Here is a 19,041-nt window from a genome sequence, read left to right on the forward strand (position 1 = left end):
TTTATCCCGGTTGGTCACACCAATCGGGATAAAAGGGGGGTCTTTTATCCTGGTTGGTGTTTCAAACCGGGATAAAAGGCCTCTAGAGGTCCTTTTTTTTCACTAGTCTTTGCAACCGAGATAAAAGGTCCCGGTTGGTGAGCCTCCCGCCAGTGACCAAGCTTTAGTCCCGGTTGGTGAACCTTTTATCCCGGGCCAACTTTAAACCGGAACAAAATAGGGCGCATGGAAGGTGAGTTCTCTACTAGTGGAACCTTACCAAGGTCACAAGTAATAATGTACCATGCTTAATGGTAACATGGCTCCCACAAATTAGGAGAAGTGGCGTATTCTGTTGAACTAGCCTAGCCATCCAATGAAGAAGCAAGCTAAAATCAGAAATGGAATAATGGCTCTTTATAATTTTCATAAAGCCATTCTCAGGGCTAGGTTTCATGTTTATGTTTCCAAGAATACCACATAAGTAAGAGTGTATTTAGTTCATGGATGAAATAGTTCATACAATGTATGGTTTTATCCTCTGTTATTTCCAAGACTACATGCATGACACGACTATCTTCGAAACATTGTACATATGATCCCTATGAAACTAGTTTCTTCTCTAACCTCATAAATATTGTGCCGTGTGTCATCATAATTCACTACATGGCAATTTATTTATCGCCCACTGAGAAAGCCTAAGTGCCAACATAATTATGATTTTGAATACTATGTCGATGGTAATGGTGGTCATGATAGCGCAGTTATAATGGATGATGGGAATGCTTCCACCTATGATAGTGATATAGGTGCTTTGCACTATTCTATTGCTCGCAGTAATAATGGATGATGGGAATGCTTCCACCTATGATAGTGATATAGGTGCTTTGCACTATTCTGTTGCTCGGTTTTGGTACCATTTATAGCTAGTGTCCAACGATATTTTGGGGAGAGTGATATTGATAGAATGAGTTGTGCTACATTAAGGTCTTATTATGCTTCTATTAATAAATCAACCTTACTAGTTAGGCCATTCTCAGCTAATCTCAGTGGAGGATTTCATTTTGATATTTCCAAGATAGCCACATCATCAATAAGAAAATAAAATTGTGTTTGAAACTACCCCTCCGATGCACAATTTTATGTTGTTGTTTCATAGGCACCACATAATATTTAATTTCATGACACATTCAAAGTTAGTTTTCGTGCCGAGAGAGTTTCATCTAGATGAAACTGGTTCCTTCTCTCCCCTCTTAAATTTCCTGCCATGCCACCAGATTAGGTGTTGTGGCACTACATTTAATGTGCATGAAACTCCTATGAAAATGAGCACCAGGAATGGCCTCAATGCACAATTTCATGGCACAATTACCAAAGCTGAGAACTTGGTAACTATGCCAGATGGGTTTCATGGTGATGAAACTCCTCTCACATATGATAAAACTCCCTCTCCTCTCTCCTCATAATGTCCTTACCATATCAGCAAAAATTACTGATGTGGCATGTTATTTAATAGTCAAGAAACTCTTTATAGAACCTCTACTAAGGTTGGCCTTAGTGAGATTATTGCCTTATGCCCTTAATTAAGTGGTCATTCAGCAACGAGACAAGGTATATTATTATCAGCATAAATTCTAGTGAAAAATGGGTTGCAAAACTGGAAAAAAATTAGGTGCGGACGGTCCCAAAGCACTCCCGTGCGGCCCCCCTCCTGATTTCTGCCGCGTGGGTGTCCAGCGCACGAACGGAAGCGCGCGCTCGGCTCTGTCGCGTGGGAACGCCTGGCCGCTGGCTCGCTCAGCTCGCTCGATCAATCCATCGCTAGCTCGGCTCATCGTCAAAATAGAAACCAGGGCATCTAGCAGAAACCATCGTCCGCTCACATTAAACCCTCCGCTAGATGAGAACCGCGCCGCCTCTCGTCAAAACCTCCGCGTGAGGATCCGTTCGTTGTCTGCCACCGCACCCCTTGTGTGCCGCCGACGCTGCCACCGTTTTCCGACGCCATAGCCTCGATCAGGAGAAGACGTCCTTGTGCGATCCTGATCATGGCACACGAGGACAGCCGCCATAAAAATCTTCGATGAGCATCCCAGCCGTAGCAATCGTCATGGGAGAAGGAGGCCAGGAGGATAGCAGTCTGCATTCCATGACAGGAGAAGCCTCCTCACATATTGCAACTGCACTGGCGGTAGAAAGCCAGGTGAAGGACAACGTTCGCGACTCGTCGCTTATGGTGTCGTCTGTGCCTGCCCTAGCACACAATGGAATGCAGCCAACGCAGGTACATATTTTTTTCACATTCTTTGGTCATCATGAGTTTTCACGTGTGTGTTTGACCGTGTTACATGACCTCTAGCTCCACTGATTTGTGACCATATATATGCTAGATTGCACAGAACTACTCCGACAATAACATTAGAGTTTGTTGCATGATACCTGAAGAAATAGCAGATGAAGCACAAGATAAGGTAACTAAATTACAAATAATTTATTTAACTGAGAGCGTAATTTATTTCATATCGTAAAGTTAAGTCATATTAATTCTGACTTAATGTACAACAGATGGCTGATGAAGTTGTGCAACCTATGATCGTTCCTAAAGTTGGAATGGTTTTCGAATCAGAGGATAAAGCTTATGAGATGTACAACACATATGCTGGCAAGATTGGGTTTAGTATTAGAAAGAGCCATACAAAGCGACGAGGTGATGGGACTCTACGTCAAAAGTATTTGGTTTGCAGTAACGAAGGTCATCGAGAAACTGAGTCATCAAGGCACACTACAAGGACGGATTGCGATGCTCGCGTTCAGTTTAGTGTCAGTAAAGAGGGGATTTGGACGGTGCAAAAGGTTGTACTTGATCACAACCATTACCTTGCTAGTCCAAATAAAAGGGACAAGCTGAGGTCCCAACGAAGTGTTCAAGAAGCGAACAGGAAGCTAATTGGGCAGATGAGGCAATCCGGGATGAAGCCAACCCAGGTTTTTGAGTTTATGAAGGAGTTTTATGGAGGAGCCGAGAAAGTGCCATTCTCACGGATGGATTGCAACAATGAGATTGGCTGTGAGTGCAAGAAGTACTTAGAATTCAATGACGCAGAAACACTACTGGAATACTTGAAGCGTAAGCAGATAGAGGATCCAACTTTTTTTTATGCCATGCAAATAGACAAGAAAGATGGTCGGATAGCTAATTTCTTTTGGGCAGATGGCCAATCTATCATGGATTACGCATGCTTTGGTGATGCTGTGTCATTTGACACAACGTTTCAGACCAATAAGTTTGAAATGCCTTTTGCTCCATTCCTCGGAACCAACCATCACAAACAGACTATCATTTTTGGGGCTGCATTGTTGTTTGATGAGACTATACCATCATTTGTTTGGCTATTTGAAACCTTTCTAACAGCAATGTCAGGCAAACATCCTAGCACAATCTTCACTGATCAAGACGCGGCCATGGCAGGAGCAATTGCTTATGTATTTCCAAACACAAGTCATCGCCTTTGTTTGTGGCATATTTACCTTAATGCTGCTAAACATCTCGGCCATGTAATTCAAAAGCATCCTGACAAGTTTCTACCTGATTTTAAGAGATGTGTCTATGAAGATAGATCGGAGTTTTACTTCAAAAAGAAGTGGGATGAATTGTTGCGTGACTATAACCATGAGGACAACAAATGGATGGCAAACCTATATGATTTGAGGGCAAAATGGGCTGCTGTGTATCGTGACTCATTTACAGCTGATATGAACTCGACCCAAAGGAGCGAAGGTATGAATAATGTATTTAAGAAAAGATTTCGTAGAAAACTGGGTCTTTCGGAACTTCTTGAAGAATGTGAGAAGGTTTCCAGTAGTCTTCGTAATAATGAGTTGGATGAAGATTTTAATTCACGTCGAAAGAGCCCAGTTACTCATATTCCTCTGTTGAAGACCGCAGCTGAGTCATATACAAGGAGGATGTATAAAGAATTTGAGGAAGAATTTAACAAACAATTTTCATTCTCTTGTAAGTTGTTGCAAGCCGAAGGGTCAATTCTGACATATACGGTTACACATATGCATTCTGATTATGGAGCAACTGTCATATTCAACAAAGCAGATAGTACCATTACATGTGCTTGCAGGAAGTACGAATCCATAGGTACGTATATATATTCAAATTTGAAATTGCAATAATACAGCATCTAATACAAATTGATGAAACATGGCATTCATATCTGATAGGTATATTGTGCAAGCATGCTTTCAAAGTCTTCAATGTCAATGATGTTTTCATTTTGCCTTCGCAATATATCCAGCACAGATGGACAAAATATGCAAAGAGAGGATTTTATATTCAGAAACAAGGATCTGAGGAGGAAAGTTTAAAAACCCATGCCGCACGTATCTCACGGAAGGCAACATCTATTGCATTGAAGTGTTCAAAGTCAAAAGAACTTCTTGATCTTTTGGAGGAAGCTATGGATAAGTTGGATTTGGATGCAGATAATTATCTAAGCAACATGGAAGAACAATCGAAGGAGGCTCCTCTTGTTTCAGCTAACTTCGTAACAGATACATTTAAAGGTACAATATCGTTTAGAGTTCCTGAGGTGGTAAAAGATGCAAAGAGTAAACGAGGGACCATCTCCCTTGAAAAGAATACAGGCAAGAAGAAGAAAACTGCTAAAAATAAAGGTATTGATTGTACCAATTCTAGCATTATTGTTTTATTCTATACTTGTATTATTAACTATATGTGTTTGACTGTAGGAGAAGAGTCAAATAATGTAGCGGAAAATAGTTATGAAGGTGCTGGCCCAGATAAATTTATTGTAAGACTTTTGGCTTCGACTGCATTTATTTTTCATATTTATTTGCTTACATACTATTTTTATGAATATTTTCATATTCTATGACAGGATCTAAATGATGGTAGCGTTGATGCTAACAGTACAATACCACACTTCAATATGCATGGGAATTCTTCTGTCATGAGTGTTTCATATATTAGAGGAGGATACACAAGTCTCTTACTTGGGGTTGATCAAGCTGCCACAATGCAGCTGCCTGCTAGAAAATTGGATTTTGATGGACCGACAAATAAAGAAAATATGTAACCTTGTTGTGTTACAGCAGAAATTTATTTTTACTGATGCTTATTGTTCATCTAAGCTGTTTTAGAAGAACTAGCCATTTATGAGATCACATAATTTGTTTCTTTTTTTACCATATTACACTCTGTTTTGTTGTCATTTTTCTTCTTTTTTTATACCATCACATTCCAGAATTTGAAACATCCATATATAATTTCATATCAAAAGAAAAAATGATACATTGATCATGTCAAGAAAAGATGATACATTGATCATCTCTGTACATATGTGATTACTACAAAGTACAAACTACAACATCAAACATTCACACTCCGGACTACTCCAAGAACTTGACTTCCAACTAGGTGGTGAGCTCGATCTCATCGAGGACAGTATCACTGCAGACTTAGTCCAGGAGCTCTGATGGTACCAAGGTGCATAAACAACAACCAGAATCGATCAGAGCATCAGTTTGTTCAGAGCCGTGCTGACATCAGGTTCTATGTGTGCATTTTGGCAGATCTCTTCTAATTCTGTCCTTCTTTTCTTGACAACTTCAGCTTCCATCTGCATGAGAAAATTAAAACCTGAATGATTACAGTAGGCTATGAACAACGTTTAAAGACCAGAATAGTGAACACCAACAAAGAAGTTAAACCTTCTCAATTTTTTCCTGGGAGAGAAGGCCAGGTGATGGGAGAGAAGGCCAGGTGATGTGATTCCCTCCTCTGATAATACGAGACTGCTCATTACATGTCAGGCAATGAAACAAATACCAATTGCATATCAGCTTCGCAGTTGCAGTGACATAATATGGTGATAATATTATCACAACTGTGCTTCTCTTTTCAGTGTCAGGAAGTGAATTTAGCTATGCAATTACAAGGGCCAATCAGAAATCACATTCACACAAATGTAGCATCATATAGTGCAGTAAAAGATACTTTTAGACCAGTATTGGTGGATGATGATTTATGTGAAAGTAGAGAATCCAAACCAGACAATTGCACGTATCAAAATCACTTAGCTAACTGAAAAAGAAGAACCCAAAGCAGACAGTTGCACACTTATGCAGTTATGCTGTTACAGCACCCTAAAACTACTAATAGCATTAGTGTGCTCTATTCAGTAGCAAAATAGACAATGAGATAATTGAACAACGTATGGAGTACAACCAAAAGGAATTTACCCCCTGCATTCAGAAATCACAATTAGCCCCATATAGCATCAAAAGCTTGGAGGAAGTTAACATGCACATTCAGAAATCACAATCACAGATAATAGCATCATAACCCTGAGGGAACGAGTACTACTCAAACCGGCTGGAAGATATGATTTCTGTCAAAATAGAAGACACAAATAAACCAGTTAATCTCACAGTATCTTACCAATGTGGTTGCTAGTTTCCATCAACCTGTGCGCATCAGCTGCTTCAGATGAAGGGAACGTCTTGTAAATCACAGGCTTTACCTTGCCAGTGGGAGCGACGACCGCAGGCCACACATTCTTTTCCACCTCGGTGCAGAGAGTTGGACGACGGAGGGCGGCGGGGGCGGCCGCCGGGCTCCAGGGTGGCGGGGGCGACCGGCGGCGAACGACGAAGGATGGCGGCAGGGGCGGCCGGCGGCAGATGACGGAAGACGGCAGCGGTGGAGGAGGGAGACGGCAACGATTTTTTTTTTCCGAGGACGGTTTCCGGCGGCGGATGAATGGATAAGGCGTGGCGGAGTGAGCCGAGCAAGATCCGAGCTTCCATCTGCGGAGCGAGCCGCTTGCGGAACGAGCGAGCGTGCAGCTGGCAGCCGAGCTGAGAGTCGAGGCGGAGCCAGGCCGTTCCCACGGGTGCTTCCGTTCCAGGATCGCTGGACAGCACACGCGGCGCAAATCGAGACGGGGCCGCACAGCGATGGTTATGGGGCCGTTCCCATGCAATTTTTTTCCTGCAAAACTCGGCTTCTCCTGTCGTCAGCCGATTCTGGCAGCTGCTTTTCAGGGCAGCCAGCTTCTCAGAGAACCATATTGCTAATAAAAAAATGCTCACAAAAAGCGCCATGGAGTTCTCTCTTCTTCATAGCTTCTCATCCACTAACCTCGCACTTTTATCTTCTATCGCCGCACTATCAAATCGACCCGTACATTTCTTTCTGAATTTTGTTCTTTTCCTTGTCATTTGGTACCCAGTTTTCCTATAACCTAGAATGGCTAGAAATATTGTGTCCTTATTTTTGCTATGACTTGGATTCTATCCTCTGGACCTAATAAAACTTAAAAAGTGATATGATGGACAAATATATTAGTTTCAATTGTAGCTATGATGACACTCAACCCTATAATCACAACCAACGGTCTAGAGAGCCATTTTGCTATGATAATAATGTCGACAGTACTTCGGTGTGGACAAGATCCCAGCAATTATTCAGTTTAAAAACTTGAGAAGATCAGACACTTTCCCTGCAGCATTACCTTTAACCAGAGGGGAGATTCAGGTCGAATCATATGCATAAAAACTTTGGCCACACAAACGCCTTTTGCGGTGAATACGAACCGTTGAGAGCGGAGTCCAATTATTGCGGACTGATAAACTCATCAGTATATACACGCATGCACGACTGGGCTCACCACTTGAGTCTCCTCACACTTGGCCATTGCAGTTTCTACAAGAGAAACCATGGAAGCAGCGCAGCTCTTCACGCTTGGCCTGGCCATCATTCTCTTCCTCGCCGTTTTCCGGCGAAGGATTATGCACGGCCGTGCCATGGCGAAGCCGGCATTGATCGAGATCAGCGACTCTGCTGCCGCACGCACCGCAATGATCGACCACGCAGACGCCTTCTCGAACCGTCCGCTCACGTTGTTCCCAGTGGCCCTGGTCACCGGGCAGCGTCGTCGCCGGGGCGACAGCATCAGCTCGGCCCAGTACGGCCCGCTCTGGCGCGCGCTCCGCTGCAACCTCACCTCCGAGGCTCTCCACCCCTCACGCTTCGACCAGCTCGCCCCGCTGCAGCGCGAGTCCATAGCGGCCCTCGTCGCATCCCTGTCCGCGACGGTCGCCGGCAGCAACGGCGACGTGGTCGTTCGCGACAGCGTGCACGCCGCCGTGTTCGGCCTCGTGGCGCGCTTGTGCTTCGGCGACCTCGTCGGCGACGCGCGCCAGCTGCTCGCCATGCGGCGCGTGATGCAGGAGTTCGTGCGCGCCATCGGCGAAGCCAACGTCTTCGCCCGCTCATGGCTGACCAAGCTCGTGTACTGGAGGCGGTGGCGACGCTTTCTCGGCTACCGTGGGCAGCAGGCCGCCTTCTTCCTCCCTCTCGTCTCGGAAAGGGAGCGGCGGCGACGTTCCGGGTGTTGCAACGACGGCGGCATTAGACCGTACGTCGACACTCTCATCGACCTCCGTGTCCCCGACGACGACGACAATGACAAGGACGATGTCGGAAGGATGAACATCGATGCCGGGCGGCGCGCGCTCACCGGCCGACGACGAGATGGTGAGCCTTTTGTCGGAGTTTCTCGGCGCCAGCACGGAGTCGGCCGTGTCATGCATCGAGTGGGCGCTTGCCCACCTCGTCACCCAGCAGGAGATCCAGAAGAAGCTACGCCGCGAGATCACCGGAGCTCACGGCGAGGGCGTGGTCTCCGAGGAGCGGCTCCGCAGCTTGCCGTACCTGCACGCCGTCGTGCTCGAGAGCCTCCGGCTGCACCCACCTGTCCCGTTCCTCATGCGCGACGTTCACACGGAGGGCGTGGCGGTTGGCATGGACACGGTTCCAGTGGGCGGCACAAGGGTGCATTTCCTTATACGAGACATGGCGAGGGATAGGAAAGATTGGACGGACCCCGACGAGTTCCAGCCGGAGCGTTTCCTTGCCGGCGGCGAGGCCGAGGGTGTCGGCGCCGTGCCGGGGCCGAAGGAGATCAGGATGATGCCCTTCGGCGCGGGCCGGAGGTACTGCCCCGGTGCCGGGATGGGCATGATGCACGTCAAGTGCTTCCTCGCCGCCCTCGTGCGCGAGTTCGAGTGGGCTGACGGCGGCGGCGACGTGGACTTCACAGAGCTGGACGGGTTCTTCAAGGTGATGAAGACACCGCTCAGGGCGCATGTCAAGAGAAGCACGTAGACGTGATTCGCTCCTGTCGTACGCGCGTACTTATCATATATAACAAATAACGGACGTTGCCATGCAATGCAGTCTGGCCGGCCTCCCCATATATGTGTATTCCTTGCTGTCTTCACTCTTGCTTCTCTAGATATGAAGCCATTGTTCTTTTACAGACAGCATATTTGTATCGTCATGCAAGATTGTGATCGGAATAATGATTCTGTTTTCCACGATAATGCATGTCCACACTGAAACTATTTCTTTATGTCGCGGTGATAATGGTTCTTTTTGTAATGATCAGATAAGGGAATTGAATGAAAGTGGCTGTCTCTTTTTTTATTGCGCAAAAGACTCGATACGGTAAATGATGAGGGGGATTCTCTTCTCTCTCTCTGTTTTTCTTTTGTTTACCAACCAAGGTCACTACTGCAATGAAGATCGATGCCCACGGTTAGTACAGGAAATTTAGAAAGTTCTATTCGTGATGAAGCCGGACAAGTCTCCTCTGACACCGGGATGTTTGTAACAATGATGATGCATTGACGATGTATATGCAGCGGAATGCAATTCTTTTTGTAATGGGCAGATGCAGGCAGAAATGAACAACAAAATTCTTTGTCGATGCCCAGGTAAGCATCTTCATGATCATATAAAATTCCGGCCTATTTCTCAGAGAAATATTTTGTTTAAGATTCGTTTAACATTTTGGTGCAAAGACATCATATGTGGCATTATTTCGGACGAGCGATTGTTCTTTAGATGTGTAGCCATTGTTCTTTTACAGACAGTTTATCTGTATCGTTTTGCAATATTGTGAATGGAATAATGATTCTGTTTTCCACGGAAATAATGTCCATACTCAGACTAGCTATTTCTTTATGTCTCGATGATGGTTCATTTTGTAATGATCAGAAGGGAACGAATTCATTGAAAGTGGCTATCTCTTTTTGATTGCACAAAAGACTCCACACTGTCCATGATGAGGGTCTCTCTCCTTTTTTTACCAACCAAGCTATGTCACTGCTGAAATGAGGATCCGTGCCCACGGTTCAGTACACCGAATTTACAAAGCTCTAAAAACAGAAGGCCTCCAAGTAGCTCCTCCGGGGCGATACAGGTGGACCCAATATCCTAGTGCCACCACACCATCTCCCCCGCCTCCTATCTCGCCACCGCCGAAGCTGGCTCGTCGGAAGCCCGTGCAGCAGGTAGGAGGGCGGCGGGGCGGAATCATCCAATTTGGTGGTGGATTCGCCTAGATCTGGGCAGCGTCGCCCCATGGTTTGGAGGCGGCGGCGGTTTGCAGAGGCCGCGTGTGGGCGAGGTGGCTTGCGGGATCTGCGTGCGTGCAGGTGGCCTACAGCTGCGCCATGCAGGTGAGGCAGCGTGGTGGCGCAGCAGAGGTTGCTGTGCCGTGAGGGTGGAGGTGAGGTGAGGTCTATATATTTCTCTGTAGCTGGTCACAAAATAGGTTATTCTGTAGCCGTCCAATCCAGCTCATCCGCCCCACGTCCAGGGTTACAAGTCGAGCGCAAGCCGAGAGTAACGAGTCTCTCTTTTTTTTCTCTCCTTCCTTTTCTCCACCTAATCTTTTCTCCACCTAATCTGTTCCTGCTTCCTTATCTTCTCCGTGCGTGAGGCTCATCCAACTCGTCATCTGGCTCTGTCCTCAATGGAGGCAGCCAGAGCTATCGAGCAGCCTCAAATTGTGACCTTTTTCCATCGAAAAATAATTGCTTCCACTTCCCATCAGAAGCCCCCAAAATCTTGCCGCCGCCGCCATTACTGCCGCTGTCGCCACCCAAAATTTCTCTCGTTCACCGTCAGACCATCCCGCACGCAGTAACATCACCACCCTGATTCGTTCACTGAGCAGGAAGTAGGATGCACAATCCACTGGAGATGCAGCTGATTTCGCATCGCGGGAAGAGATACTCCCCGATTGCTAAAGCTTCTTCAATCACTCGTCAAATTCACGGCATAAAAGCCTGCTTGGCCCCCAACCCCCGAACCCCCAAAGGAACGTCGCATCGTTGCTGCTGGAGGCACCCCAATCCTCCACCGGCGACGACCTTGGCCAGTTCCAACAGCATCACCACGGTTGAGTTTGTGCCCTCACCTGTGCCATTCGTACTTGTATTGCTGCCGGCTTTCTTGCCGGAGTTCTTCGGTTTTGGGTGACCTGCCCATCCTAATCCAAGCTAGTGTAGAAGCCCTACGGTAATCATCACGTAATTCTGCCTCCCTCATTCACTCTACTATTATGCCCATTGGTTGGAGATTAGTGTCGTCACTGCACATTCCTGATTTTGAAGCTTTTTTTATATTTGTCTGATTAGCCAGGTTGCATTGCAAATTCCCAATGCAGCCCTATCTTCTGAATGATGATATCATGGAAGTCTGATCTGTATTTTTATTTGATTCAATGAACTTTGGATCGCTCTCCAAGAACTGTCCTCTTGAGATGACAAAGGGCTACTTTTTTAATTTGTTTTTACGATGACAAAGTACTACTATACTTATAAATACTGATGTAAGAAAGTCACAAGCTAATCCATTCAGGTGTTTCTTTTTTTCCATATATGCTACTCTCTCAACTATACATATCTGAAAGAACTGACAACCATGGCCTTCTGACTTGTGTTGCAGATGAGATTGGGCCAACGTTGCTAGTCCTGAGGCAAGACATTCAGCAAAACATTCAGGTATTTCATCTCTGCAAACCTGGTAATTACCCTGCAGCACATATTTTAGGTACATAATATATTTTTTAATGATGCATCATTGTTACAGTAAACTAATTGTTCTTGTAGTAAATTACTATTTTAAGTGGACTAACCCTCTTCAATGACTGAAAAAATCGTGTGGTAAGTTAACCATATAGTTTACTATTTTAAAAAACTTCACTAATTTACCAGGTTATAGTATGAAAGTTTCGTCAATAGTTCTTTGTGTTACTCTATTTTCCAGTGGTACACTATGTTGCAAATTAACTGTACAATTTACCACTTCTTAAAATTCGTGGCTTTATTGCTTCAACGGATTCCTGTATTTTTTTCACTGCATATATCAAGTGGTAAGTTAACCATATATTTTACTATTTCTTAGATAACTTACATTCATTTACGTGGATGTAGTCTGGAAGTTCCATCAAAGGGTATTTGTCTTACTGTAGTTTTGACAGATACATTATGTTGTGCAAATATACATGTTACATTGTTTCCTGCAATCATACTGGTATCCACAATACAAAATATAATACTCTATTTCTTTAAAAAAAAGCAGGAGATGAAGAAAATTCAGGGCAGATTAAAATCATTCGGGTTCCACACCACACAAGGCAAATGGACCTTTGATGTTAGCGCGATCACCAGAGCAGCCGATGCACAGCCAGTTGCAGGAGCTGATGCACAACCACAACCATCAACACCCCCTCAACGACTTGGTGGCCGTGATGCAAATCTTGCAAAGAACAATAGCAAACCACCAACCAGAAGTGGGCAGCAGTTGCACACCGAATCAAGCTGTGCCAGGGATCTCCCTCAGAGTGATGATAATGATGATGATAATGCCTTCATGGAACCACCACCGAGGCAACCAGTTGTGAAGAAACAGTGCATCAATGCAACTTCCAAGGTACAATAGTACATTAACCTTTTTCTTTTTAGGTGTCTATGCCAATCACAGCAAATCATACAGTTTACTACATTTTAAATTTTGTGGTAAATTAACTAAAAATTACTTGATTCACCCTCCTCAATGATAAACCGTGGACTTTTACTACATTTTGAGATGTGGTTCATTTATCTATATAAATATTATGAGAACCGGTTCTTCCACAACTCACCCTTACTACACTCTACCTGCTCTATATACATGTATTTGACCACTTTTCATATCTTCATTCGACAGCCTGCCAAGAATCCCGTCAAGTATGCTCATGCACATACTATTCGATGTGCGCCATCAACATTTAACTCGTTTGTCGACCACCTAACACTCTGGCAGCGTAGGAGAATCAAAGTTATGGGTTTTGGTGGACTCCTTCATGTTTGAGCAGAGAGGTTAGAGAGCAAAGAGCTACTGAAGTTCTTGTTCGACAGGCTAGATCCCAAAACTATGGTACTCAATGTTACCAAAGACAAGGGTATCCATGTCACCCCCTTGGTGCTAAAGCAGGTGTTTGACTTATTGGAAGGTGGTGAAGATATAGATTTGCATACACACATTCAAGCATCCAAGGCGTTGTCTACTTTCAGGACTTTGTTGGGTTTAGAAGAATCCCACGACCTGCATGCTAGCCATCTCCAGAAGACCTTGAAGGATGATCTAGATCTGGGATCTAGCACGATTACTGATGACATGGCAATAAGATTTTTATTTATCATTGCTTGCAACAAACTATTGTTCCCAAGCACTGATAAAAACATCAGGTGCAAGGATGTTTACCTGACTAGGGACCTGTCTTGCTTACCAGCTTTGAACTCGTGTAAGGCAGTTGTGGATGACCTCCGAGAAGCTGCACTCACATGGCAGGCTGACAAAGCAAAGAAATCATTCTCAGTATGTGCATTATTACTGATTGTAAGTACACCATCTTGTCATCCATATGCAAGTAGTGACCGGAGTAAAATAATTACTAACTTATACTGCTGTACTCCCTTGAACTATGCTTTTGAATTTTTGGTTGTATATATTGTATTTGGACAACCTAGAATACCAACATCAGATTGAGCACATGGACACTCCTCGCGCAAAGTACTTTGATCAAAATGTGATAAAAAAAGATAATTAGTGCCGATAGGACCAAAGATCAATAAGGGAAGGCTACATTTGGGCTGTTACTGATTTGGTCTATTCACACATGTCCTCATTTATTATGTAAATTATTCTCCAATATATTCGACCTGTATTAACACTCCCCCTAATTCATTTGGTGTGTGCAGCTTAGGAACAACATCGATACTTGCTACCATACAACTCAGAACCTATCTTCAAATACCCCACCAAGCATTGAACCATTGGCCACAACAAGTTTCCCCAGTATGCAAGCAGAACTGCGTGGTTTAGTTGATCAGATTAGTGGCGAGCCTAGGAAGACACAGGCAATGCTAGCCTTGGCAAGTTTTGATGCCAAAGCCAAGAAAGCATCGAGCTATGTTACCATTGGGCAACAGATGCTATCGGATGCACATCAGGCAGCCACTCGTACTCTGCAGGCAATTTTGAATGATGAGATGGATGGCAATGATAGTGAAGATCATGATAATCAACCCCACGCTTGTGAAGTAGTGAAAATAATATTGTCCACTACCATAATATTGATTTACCATTTCAATATTTTTGATATTTTATCATAATGTATGCAGCTCAAGCCAATGACGTCGACATGTATGATGGCCAGAATGCACAGAATGTCGGACCTGAATATGTATTAGGTGCGCCAGTTATTTGACATAAACCAATGAAAAATGATATGTCTTCTGGTATATCCCATGACAATTGTTTGTTGACAGGTCCAAAAAATTAGAGCATGCATCTAAGAAATCATGCCATATTCCTTCCTTGTGTTTCAGGTGGCATAAACCAGGAGCTTAACTAGGGAGTTCCCAAAGGGGCTGCAAAGAACAAGATTTACCACTCTCCGAGGCACTACATGATAGTTTTGCTTATCACAATGTAATACACTAAGCCTAACTACATGTTCACTTCTGGTTCTCACAAAACAAATTCACTCATTTAATGTCCCAACTGTTATTTACCATAACTCACACCCCCTCCCATCAGGAGAATGTTGACCTTGACAAGGAAATGGAAGGCGACCTTTCACCCATTTGTACTCAGGTTACAAATGCATTGTTCAGTAGCAATACTACTATTTTAGCGTCAACCGTGGTATCTATTACACACATATTTGATTCTTCATATCCAGGTTTACACCGACGTGACGATTGATCACATCGTGCCTCCTGCTCCAGCTAAAGGAGACTCTATCGCAGCCTCGCCAAATAGCAGTATGCATTCTTCTTAGTTCTTGTCATCATCATTTCTCCTACTACTTATTTTATATCAGTTGTAGGCATCCACAATATTGTTGCCGAAGCACCCCCTACACCTAGATTCCCTAGTTGACCTCGTAGATGCATCTACTACCGTTACTATCCACCCACAAGCTGCAATTGCTGGCATGAATATATTTTTGAATACTATATCTTTTTGAATGATACATCAATCTTACAGTAAATTAATCGTTCTTGTATTAAATTACCAGGCTCCCACTTAGTAGGCAACCACACTACTTAATTCTCCTGCATTTTCTTACTGGTGCCTCAATCATACAGTAAATTTACTGTAAGATTTTACTGCTTCCTAAAATACTGTGAATTTACTACTTCAATTACTGAAAATAAAATGTGGTAAGCTAACCATATAGTTTACTATTTTACAAAACTTAAACTAATTTACTGGGTTATAGTCTGAAAGTTCCATCAATGGTTGTTTAACCATTTGTGTTACTGTAGTTTTGAATGGTACACTATGTTGCAAATTAACCGTACAATTTATTAGATGACCATGTGGTACATTATTTTTCCACTGCATTTACCATGTGGTAAGTTAACTATATTTTACTATTGCTTAGATGACTTACATTTAATGACTAGGACATAGTCCGGAAGTTTTGACAGATAAATTGTGTTAAGTCTTGACAGATAAATTATGTTGTGCAAATATACATGTTACATTGTTTCCTGCAATCATACTGGTGTCGACAATACAAAATATAATACTCTTTTTTAAAAAAACTGGAGATGAGAAAAATAAACAAGCTGCAACTACTGACATGACTATACCAGCACCCAATGTTTATTCACAAAATAAAAACAAGTAACAAATGAGGTGGCATAACTTAAACCAATGTTTCATGCATTGAACATCCATTTATTCTAAATTATTACCAACCTACTCACTACACCAATTTTGCTCGATGCAATTGAGCGTAGTTTGCAGGAACCAAGATCACCACAGATGATGCACTTGGCCCTATTCTTTTATAGCCTTGCACACAAGATGAGATCATCCATCGTCTAGCCATTGCTCCGAGGCCACAACGGCTTACAAAACGACTAGCCAGGTATGTGTCCTCTTTTAAAGGCGATCCACAAAGAGCAAAAGCTCCACAGTTAACAGCACATGCTGTGAGGAAAAAGTTCCACATTGCCATGAAATGCAAAAGGTATTGTTTACAACCTACTCTCGAAGACCAATGCTGCATGCACACACTTATGAGTCATTTCTTTGCATACCAGTGATACTTTCATCCGCATCGGCTTGAGAGAATTCAGTGGATCAGATATATCAGAGTCTTTCCTTGATGGCGAGATGCTTTCCACCCAATTCATGTCATACTTCATTGCCTGCATGAGCTATGATGGATGCCACATGGCTGATGGTGGTGGGTACAGGGTCTTCCTATCTCAAGAGCTTGGGGTGAGCGCGAACCTATACCATTCACTACACAATTCAACAAAATTTTTTACACCCTCTGATACCATTCTATTACATATGTAGGAATATGTTAATATAAAGGAAGATGAAGATTTCTCTCAGTGGGAATCACATTAGGCGCTAGCTATCTTACAGCGAGATATTGAAGATCTTGACCCAAACAAAGTGAAACTAGAAAGTACTATCTACTCCCGACTACCTTATGAATTTACTTAAAAAAAGGCTACCTCATGATTTGGAACTTACAGTTTTCTTACTTAAATTTACTTCTATCATGTCTAGTTCCTTTTGCCAGTTATGGAGGAGCACTATAGCATCTACTACATCTACTTGATTCTAGTCCAGATGACCACACAGATTACCACCAAGTCCTGGGTGACCGAGTTATTTGACACCTTAATCTCTTGTTCTAGTTGGCAACAGATTTTGAAATGAAGCAATTTACTAGATTCAAGCGTCCAATCATTGATGTATGTATGCATACGCACGACAATGACTGTTGATTCTATGCCATCAAATTCATGGAGCTACAGAACGGTGACTCTTTTCATGTTCCATTCCTCACAGTAAGCCTAACCATTTTTACCAAAACTCAATGTTTTTAATTTTTACTCCATCTACAATAGTTCTGATTACCATTTCACTACGCAATGCAGGAAAACATTCGGCAGTATAGGTCTCAACTCCTCTTCTAGGGTCTCTACCACAAAATCAACGAGATCAACAAGCTCCCTGCAGGTCTAGAAGCACACAGACGTCGCATGTGATCCTCGTGCCTGCTCATTATTAGACGAAATAAATAAACAAGTTCACAAGCAAACAAGTTTACTTTCCCTTCATTTTCGATAAAAGCCAGACATTCTACATGGTCGTTTGGATATCATGGATTCTAAATAATTTTAATTATGTTCTCAGATATTTGAGTTTTTACTGTTATTTTGGCTTTCACTTTTCCTTCCTACTGCGAGCTAATTCCAAGTACAATGCATTGCACAATTAAATTTCCATTGTTGGACATATTACAGGTGGGCTCTGATGTCCCATTCTTGTACTGTAATTCTCTTTTCCAAGTGTACTTTTTACAAGATGTGAATGAATATGATGGGAGAGTGACATGCAGGATGCATGATTTGGTTCATGATCTTGCTCTCTCCATTGATGAAACTTGTGTGCCAAAGGAAAACCAGTTCCACAAAAAGCTACAGATACTTTTCATTAACTAAACAGACAAGAAATCTTGCATCCAAAAATACTTTCGCAAAAGCATGTGCTATTTATGTTCACAATGGTGATGATACAATATTTGGCAACAGATTGGAGAACGCAAGACACTTGCGCAGTAGTACCACCATGACATCGAGCATGCTTGATGATGCAGCAGTGCCCAATGATCAGCAAATTGGAGAACATCAGCAACTTGGACCTTCACACTGCATCCAGTCAGTAAAGACCCTTGCTAAATTACATGATTATTATTAATCTGTTCCAAACACAGCCATTGCAAATTATGCTAAACACCTAGTTGAATGAGAACATCATATGGTACTCACAAATAAGATGCTTCAGAAACAATCATGACGGTCTTCAGATTCTTGACAAAATTATTGATGTGTACAGATAAGTAATGACCAGGGATACATCAGAATTACATGATTGTCATGAAAAAGTTGTTTTCAGCTTGAAGCAACATGTCGTATGAGCTAATTCCAATTACAATGCATTATGCAAAATAAAATTTCCGTTGCTAGTCCTGGGGCAAGACATTCAGCAGAACATTCTGGCAATTCATCTCTGCAAGCCAAATGCCCTTCAGCTCTGAACACGCCCCTCCATTTACAAACTTACTCCCCGGCTGCTCTGTAGCTGTCAGTGGTTCATTTCATTTGTTCAAATCACTAACCAAAAAAGCCTCTCTGATCTCCCCTCTTATAGAGATTACAAGATCTGCAAGAAAGAGACTCTTCCAAATATGGGAGCTTGACTGCCATAGTTATAGAGGAACTGGAGCAAGAGACAGAAAAGAAGACCAAAAGCTGTAACAGAGCTATCATCTGGCTGTCTACGTACACTGAGTTCTTCATTAGATGCATCTCTGTGTATCACAAACAACTCATGCAACATCATCAAAATCATCCTCCAGTTGCTTTTTTTGGGTGGTCTCCCCCTCTTTCATCCCATCTTGCCCCACAAACTCCCACTTGCACCTCGTTTCTTATTTCCATTATCCAAGTTCACATCACACCCCGTACTATATTGTCCCAAGATCCGCAATATCCACATGTCTGTTGCCCCTATGCCTTACTGGAACTTGCATGGTCATTAACAACTTATTTCCCCTTGTTCTTGCCTCCCTTGGTGCACTCTCTAAAATT

At 43.1% G+C, this 19,041-nt stretch overlaps 1 long non-coding RNA gene and 1 pseudogene across 3 annotated transcripts; both read left to right on the top strand.

Moving 5' to 3' along the window:
* The first annotated feature begins 7,651 nt into the window (after positions 1–7,651).
* On the top strand, positions 7,652–9,399 carry LOC101761022 (annotated as a pseudogene).
* A 1,302-nt stretch (positions 9,400–10,701) lies between these two features.
* On the top strand, positions 10,702–17,571 carry LOC111257998. 3 transcript variants are annotated; one of them, XR_002678632.1, is made up of 13 exons: positions 10,702–11,383; positions 11,813–11,868; positions 12,449–12,799; positions 13,076–13,747; positions 14,110–14,601; positions 14,740–14,842; positions 14,951–15,007; positions 15,096–15,177; positions 16,165–16,397; positions 16,471–16,651; positions 16,733–16,847; positions 16,952–17,235; positions 17,326–17,571. It is a non-coding gene; the product is annotated as an uncharacterized LOC111257998 (long non-coding RNA). The 3 variants fall into 3 exon arrangements; XR_002678631.1 differs by lacking the exon at positions 10,702–11,383 and having other exon boundaries at positions 11,555–11,868; positions 14,110–14,451; positions 14,533–14,601; XR_002678630.1 differs by lacking the exon at positions 10,702–11,383 and having other exon boundaries at positions 11,554–11,868.
* The last annotated feature ends 1,470 nt before the right edge of the window (positions 17,572–19,041 follow it).

Source organism: Setaria italica, chromosome VII (genome assembly GCF_000263155.2).
Source record: "Setaria italica strain Yugu1 chromosome VII, Setaria_italica_v2.0, whole genome shotgun sequence".
Classification (NCBI taxonomy): domain Eukaryota; kingdom Viridiplantae; phylum Streptophyta; class Magnoliopsida; order Poales; family Poaceae; genus Setaria; species Setaria italica.